Genomic DNA, 8,438 nt, shown 5'->3' on the forward strand with positions numbered 1-8,438 from the left:
ACTGATTTTCCACCCCCTTTTGTTTATATCACAGAAGGACTTACAAGGTTTCTCTGCAAGATGTTTGCAATATCTGCAAACCCAACACTCAGAGGTTCGTTGTATCCAAACCCTCTACCAAACTCAATTTTCCAAAATTCAGTCAAGTTCTGGGTATTGTCCAGGCCAACTAATAGAAGTGCATCAAGACCTATAATGTAAGCACAGACATAAATTAGTGAATTTAACCACTATTAAAGAACACGCTATTTAACCAACAATATAAACTTGAATAACAGCAATTCCCTGCAAAACTTACATTTTATGGCTTCAACACAAGAATGTTAAAAGAAAGCAAGCTACTGAGAAAAATGTATAAGAGAAAAATTCAGACCAAAAAATTAGTAATTTTTCAATTGACATCTCTCTCCAGCTGTCAGACCAGACTGCTACTCAGTGCCCAAACACAAGTTCAAACCTGCTTTCTCCTAGAGAAGTCAGAGTTGTATCTAACTTCTGGTGTTGTACTCATCACTGAGAGGAGTTCATTCTGAATTGCTCCAGCTGCTGGAGCTGGACTCCAGAAACTAGAACCTCTACACCCCTAGGCATGTCTCTGGCATCATCTGCCATATAGTGACAAGTCATCACATACACTGCTTCACATGGAGAAGCAAATAGCCTCCCAGGGACTCCTGGGCAATGCCACATGAGCATGGAAAGGCAGTGTTACATGGAAAAGTTGCAATGGGGGAGTTGTACATCAGGCCTGTGGTAGTAGGAGGCTGGAACATCAGTGTGGTACTGTAATACCTTTAAAGCGAAGTGAGTCTGCTGCTTTCTTCAGGTCTTCCAGTGAATCATCCAGCCCATCTGAAAATACTAACAGAACCTGTCAGGAAAGGGAGTAATGACAAGTCAATTGCAAAGGAACTGAAAGTTCAGTCTTTGTAAAAATTACAGTTCACACTGAGAAATGGCTATGAGATGGTCAAATTGTACTACACTTTGGTAGATCTGAAAGTGTGCTGGAAAACGGTAGTGAGGAACAATGAGAACAGAACACAAAAGCCTCTCTTCCGTGATAGCACTTCCATTTTAGAGATTTTTTTTTCTGAATATAGCATGGCTACTATATTATATCTGTCACCTTAGCATGTGAGGTAAGAAACAAATTCTTTTTTAACTTACCCACTGAAAAACATTCTCTGGTGTCTGAAGAGTTCTCTTATATGTGAATGTGGAAAAGAATTTAGAGCAAACAAATTTTCCCATTTCTCCAAGAGCAGCTCCATTGGCTGTAAACTGAGCCACATCAGGAAGCACATCCTCTCTGGGTCTAATCCTCCCCCCATACAGATATCTATGTCTTTTTGCCCTTTCCACACAAGCAAGTCATCACCCTGCTCTGTTCTCTGCCCGATGTTTCCTTCTTAAGATATCAGGTTTAGCTCACCTCAGGATGCCAATAATTTATATTGGCTACATTTCCATCTTTTTAGGCAAAGATAGCCAAAGAGCTATAGTTAAGTCTCTTCTGGGATGGAGGAAAACATTATTTCTTATAGCTGCCCCTCAACCTACCAATCTCTTCCCATTTTTCTCCTCCAACATCCTCTCCAAAACAACAGAAGATCGGGTTCCACTCATTGAGTGGATTAGTTTGCTCAGAAAGAAGCTGCACAAGTAAATTGAGTTCTATCCCCAGTGGTAATGACTTAAAATCCTCCTAAACTCTCTCACCAACAGTGGACAAACACAGCTAGAGATTCTTCCCTCCCACCCTTCATATTTTACACTCCCTATGGAAGGCACAGCTTTGACCAGTGCAAACCCCATTACTTCCGTTAAGGTAAATTTTTCTGCAGGTGACAAAAGCAAATGAAGTTACTGCCACACCAATTTAAGCTGGAGATAAGTGATAAGTGGTATGTTACCAAACATACAATATGGAGGCACTGGTACAAATTCTGTGTTTGCTCAAGCACTGTGTGATACAGTGGAGAGCTGGACCATGGATGGGTAAACTCATCACAGATTGTTGAAGACAACACTGTACGCCTGGGTTTGGTTGTTTTTTTCTATGACCTTTCCATTTTAAAAACATGGGGAACAGGGAATGTCAGGTGTTACTGTGGGCATTATATGTAAAGATATGTTTTTATGCTTACAAAGCATTTGTTTATATCAAGCTCTTGTTGGAACACATCCATTGTTGAAAATTATGGAATTAGGTACAACTTTTTTGCTTCTAAGCAAACAAATAATAAAGAAGAAATTCATGCAACAGAGAATCATGGGCCCTGATGAGTTTTATAACTAATAATCTTTAGATAACAAGCATGTTATTGCTCAGGATCCTAGGAAGATTAAATTGTGATTTCATGTGCATTCTAAAGTCTTGTACTTTCAATTTATACATAAACAGTGTTAGAGAAGAATATTAATCCACTGGTAGAGTGCTGAGATATGCAGCATAGTTATTTATAATAATAATACCTAAGCAGAGAAGCCTTGCTTGACGCTGATCTCCAGAACTGGCAATTAGGAGGAAAAAAAGCACTGATTTTACTTTTATGTCAAACAAATTCTTTCTCTGAGACTCAGAACAACCAAAATCTTATGTGGTCATGTTCCCTGTTCAGACATTTTACAAAATCTTTGGAAAAAACCCATTAAATATGCACCAAATGACAACTGAAATTGGTAAGTCACACACACCTAAGCAAATGCTGTAAAAAATAGAATGCCAACTTTCATCTGAAAGCAGAGGGATTTGTAATATGCTTTTCTCACTCCATGTCAGATTAAAATTGGTGTTTTATAAAAGTGAAAATAAAGTTGGAAGAGGAAAACCCTTATGTATTTGGCAAGAACTAACCAGTCCTTCCTTAGTAGGAAGGTCTTCCTGCATAGAGACCTTAGTAAGTGCTAATATTCAAACAGCTACTACAGGACATGCTCAGTGCTTTACAGAGTCAGTGCCTTCTCAAGAATAAAGTATCAAGGCATTGACCCTGAAACACTCCAGTGAGATCTGAATTTCTTGAACCCCAGTTAAAAGAATCCCCATGCATTTCAGAAGAGATTAGATGAAGGCTTATGCTTCTCCCTTCACCTCCCTGTAAGATGGATGAATTAAGTGCAGCACCTAGGCAGATTTTCCTGATCTTTAGTTATCTGTAAGTAGAATCCAGCTTTGTTATTTGAAATTATTTGACAAGTTAATGTCATGAATAAACTTCTGTAAACAAATTTCTCAGATGACCTTTTTTCTGCGACTTCTGCTTTGAGCTGTCACTATTCTGGACAAAGATACAGAATCAAGAATAAGAAAGTAGTTTCTTTTTAGGAATAAGAGTTTCTGAAAGAAAATCACTTTCCACTGCCCAAAGTACAATCATTCCACGCCAGATATAAGAAGGTTGTCTGTCTGAATACTCATTATCACACGTATTAAGCCAAATGTTCTGGGTACCATCTCACTAGAAGAGTGCCTAGGGAATTGGAACTGATGTATCAGGTTATCTCAGGTCAATGAAAAAACCAGGAGGTTCTACGTAAACTTAAGAAAGCATGAGGGTGACTGAGCACTGGTATAGGTTGCCTGGAGACTTTGAGGAGTCTCCATTCTTGGAGATACACAAAAGCCACCAGGACATGGCCCTGGATAGGTTCTAGTTGATCCTCCTTAAGCATAGGGATTGAAGAAGGTGACTTCCAGGGATTCCTTCTAATCTCTATAATTTTGTAATTCTGCAAAGTAGTGTCATCAATTCCCAAACTATTTTTTTGTCTTCCTGGAGTACTCAGCATCAGAGTCTGTAAATATCAAAATGCCAAATTTTCCCAAGATGTATGTTCATAACATTAAGTTACCTTAACTTTAGCAGAGGTCACATTAAAGAAGTTCTCTTCAAGTGCCTGCAAAAAGTCAGCATTCATGTAGGTGTCCACAGTAGCCTGTGCATCTAAGAACTCCTGGATGATCTCTTCATTATAGTCTTCAAAACCAGAGTCAAAGATTAATTGTTTATTCTGTGCCAATACTTGGAACTTGAACCCAATGTTGACTGGAGCATTACAACTGGTGTTTGGCAGTGATTTCATCTGCAGTAGAAGTCTGGGGAGGAATGCTTGCAGTCTCTGTTTCAGAAGCATTGTGGGTGCTGGCTGCATGCTCCTTGAAATATCAATTGCTATGGAAAAATCTATGTTGCATTCTGGAAAAAAAATAGGAAACAGGGGACTATAAATATACATTCTTTGTGATCTTGTTTTCTGTCAGAATCATGGAACAAAATGCAACATGGTAGATTTGACGCCAGAAGTAAGAATCAGTGAGATAGGTTTTTCATAAACATAAAACACCATCAGCCCACAGGTTTCAGTGTGGCCATGTGAACTTGCAAATACTAAGAACTAAATTACTCAACACCTGCATATACCCAACCTGCAAAACATATCTGTCCCGCAGCTGCCCAGTGTCCTCAGAGGGCCTAGTCTTGAAAATGTCTCCATGGGCTTTGCTACCAACTGAGGATATACAACACAAATTCCAATTGGGAAGGGAGCCTTGATGACTGACTATGCTTTGTCACTTTGTCACAAGACCAAGAGATACATGCAAATGTAGAACAACAGGCCAAAGAAACAAACGAGAGAGAGAGAGAGAGAGAGAGAGAGAGGCAGCATTGCCGGCACGAAATGTCATAACCATTGTGAAAAACAGCCGCTGTAAGGTGATGGCTACCTCAGTTATGGAATTGTTCACATTGCTCCTTATAATAACAACAATGCTTATAATAAGCATGACATGGTTAATTTCTCCCCCTGCCCCAATCATATTGCCCTCATTAAAACCTCAGCTAAACAACATGTTTTTTTCTTCTCTACCTTGATTATTCATTTCTCATGTTGAATTTTATTCTGTGATCCTAGATGCATTATGATTCATTGTTGTACCTCTGCAAGGAAGTCAGAGGCATGCAATTTTAGCTGTAAAACAGCACTCTACCTAATTTTATTCTCTTTTCACTCACTGACTCTGAAACACTTAGCAATCACAAGATTGCTTCCTGTGTTTGCTAGTTTGGGCTTGTTCCTATTATTTCACATTAGTTTTCTGAGTTTTCCCTCTCTCATAAAGAGAGAAATGTGTTCAGTTCTTTAACCAAATACTTCTAGAAATAATTTCATCTCAGAGGGACTATCGTAATGTTTCAGTATTCTCACTTGTGATACAAACTGCCCCCTAGAGGGTATGATCCGCCCGAAAGCAGTGTGAAAATCTTTGAATGTAAAAGGTCACATAGAACGAGATTTTTGGGCTAAAAAAAATCTGACACTCAGACCTCAGAGCAACATCAAAAATCTATGCCTCTTATCTTTTTAGCTCACAACAAAACAGTTAGATATATCTATACACGTAAGCATGTCTATATGTATACATGCAAGTATATCTACACACACATGTGAACACAAAATCTAATGGATATTTCTTCCAGTATGTGTTCCTGTAGAGCACCCAGAGTGTCTGTTCACAATGAGGTTCTTCTAAGACCTGGATCTTTTTAGTCAGATAGTTTGGGGGCAGTGTGAAGCGTAAACATGAAGTCTGCAATTTTGCCCTGACAATTGGTCATCCACCCTGCTCAGCTCTTAAAACGTTCTCTGTCAAATCCTCAGTGTACCACCATGAATAACAAAACAGCAGTAAATGGTTCACTTTTTGTGCTACTATGTTGTGCAAGCGAATGTGTAAAATATCTACTGGTAGGTATTCTATACCTTGTTGATAATCTCTGTTTATTTGCAGGAGTAAACACCTCTGTGCCGTCCAACTCTCCTTCTCACCACCTGTTCTCCTACAAACATCCACATTGTTAAACTACCCTGCCTTACTGCTGCAAAGGTATGTTTTTTTTTTCTCCTGTCAACACGCTGTCCCTGAAATGTAATTCTTTAAATTGAAAAATCTGTCAGTTTAAGAGAAGGTTACTGGAGAAATGCGAATTAATAGATTTATTACAGGGAAGAAGGTCAGTGAATATATTAAAATAGATGACAGGACAAGATAAAACAGGCTTCACAGAAAGTTGATCTTCGTTTTATGAGACAAATTTATGCAGATCTTAGCAATAAATATATGCATCACTGAGAAGAAACCAAATATGCTTTTCTTAACTTCTGTCTCTCTAAACAAGTGTGCCTGTATAAATATTAACTTTACTGCTGTAGCTCCCATTAAATCTCCCTGTTTCCTGCCACAAAACACCAGGAGGTGCTACTGCGTCAGCCATGGTCACGCTGTTCCATGGCAGCGCTTTCCACTTCCACAGCAGCCCGCTCTCTCTGCTTGCAGGAGCCAGGGAATACTTTTTCATCTGGGATTCTGCTCAGCTCTTGATGGGAAAAAAGAGTAGGTGGGAGTGCAGAGCTCATACTGAATGGAGCCCAGCTGTTCTTTCTGCAAACCACCTGAGCAGATATAATTTACATGGAGTTGCTTCTGTCTTTAGGAATAAAGGTTCAGCTCTTCATTTTGGCCCCCAGCACCCTGGCAAACACCAGCCAGTTTTGGGTTGTTCAAGATCTCACTAGCCCAGGATGCATGAGAGGCTCAGCTGTTGTTACAAAACACCTTAGACAAGCAGTGTGTCCGTCCCAGTGTTCCTTTCTCAGTAAGTTTCTGATCACAAAGGGAATGAAACCTGGAGAACTGGGCTGGATCAATTTTATGGCATAACAAGGAGAACAAAGACCATACATCCAACACATGTAAAATATCACCTCTATGTGAACATAACACACAGGAGGACAACAAGGAGCTTTAAACAACAGTCATAACCCTATAAGGATGAGCAAAGAGAGAACTGTGTCTTTTTGTCATACCCAATCAATGCCAGGCACTTACGCCACAGTCAGAAGAGATCACTTTTTGATTTGTCATGCACTCCATTTTTCCTTTTTGCAATTTAACAAACACATCTACAGTATTATCAAACTACTTACATTAACATATGTAATGTTAAAGAGAAACTGTGTATGTACTGTACTTCAGTCTTCCCACATAATAAGGCGACTGGTAATGCAGCACCAAGTCAGAATAAACTCAGACTCAAAACCAGCATGTGACATTTGATAAAAGTTGCTATGTTAACTAAAGGCACTACTGAACCTTCATTTTCTTTGGGGTTGGCAGCCTCTCAGGCTATGTGGCATACAAGCCACTGTTGCCATCAAAAAGATGTAGTAAGAGATACCACTTTCTGTTTCTCATCTAGGAAAAGTTTTTAGGTAGCACCTCAGAATTACCATGGATTTGCTGTTCACATCTTGCCAATACCTCCCACATATCCAAGGATGGATTTCCTCACACCCCCTCTGCACAGTGCCTCTGTGAGACTTCAGTGTTGTTGACAGACAGTGACTGCTGACAGTCCCACTGAAGCAGTATGGTCAGCTGGAGATGGCAAAGTTATGTTTCTAGGAGGTTCTTTCTAAAATATTACTGAACTGTCTGTTTCCCTCTTTTTATTAAGACACCTGCTGGAGCCATCTGCTCTGGCTCCTTTCAGACACTGAGAAACATGAATATGAAGGCTTAATGTGAAGCACTGTCTTACTTCAGAAGCTATTTACCATAGCAAGGAGTGTCGTGGCTCTTGACTGAAGCAAAGTACAAGTTGTGAGTTGCAAATATGGGCAGTATTCTTTGGTAAAACAATTGCACGGCCATGAAGCTAGCTCAGGTACTTTTATCACTGCAGAAAGCTGTGTGGATATTTGTCATTATACACCCAACACAAGATTTGTTCCTTATCCTGACTAGGGAGATGTTTGATCTGATTAACAGACCTGATTGACATTATTTTTGATGATTTTCAGTGTATCAAGATTTCCCACTGTGAAATCTCCCTGCATCATCAACTATTAAAAACAGCTCTCAAGGGGGATTTTATCATCCCTATGTCAGTTTCAAAGACATAGATCCCATTGCTCCTCAAAGCCATTGCTGTATCCTCTACCCTGTCAGCTCAGAGTACTCACTGAAAAAGGCTGTGGACAAGCCTCTTTTTGGCTACTAGCACTTGCTATGAAGTGATTGGCTACCAGTGGAGGCTCTGCCCTGTTTTGGTGCCTCCTTCTTTGTAATGTACTTTTTGTATCTTCTATAAGGAATCATTCTTGTTATAAAAATTGTTCAACAAAATTCAGTGTATGTCACATTGCTGTGCTGACTCACATCCATCTACCAGGAAAATGATGTCTGTCATGAAAGCTTTCTTGCACACTGAAGAAATGCGTTGTAACATCCCCTAAGGGTTGTGTAATCTAATAGAAAAGTGATTTTGAATCCTAATTGCTTTTTAGAATCCAAGACCTATTGGCCTTTTGCATAAAAACCATTTCATCTATCCTGATAAATTGCCATCACCTACTAGCTCCTTCTTTTC

Source organism: Chamaea fasciata, unplaced genomic scaffold (assembly GCF_029207755.1).
Source record: "Chamaea fasciata isolate MVZ Bird 193981 ecotype frontalis unplaced genomic scaffold, bChaFas1.0.hap1 SCAF_1, whole genome shotgun sequence".
In the NCBI taxonomy this organism is placed as follows: Eukaryota; Metazoa; Chordata; class Aves; order Passeriformes; family Sylviidae; genus Chamaea; species Chamaea fasciata.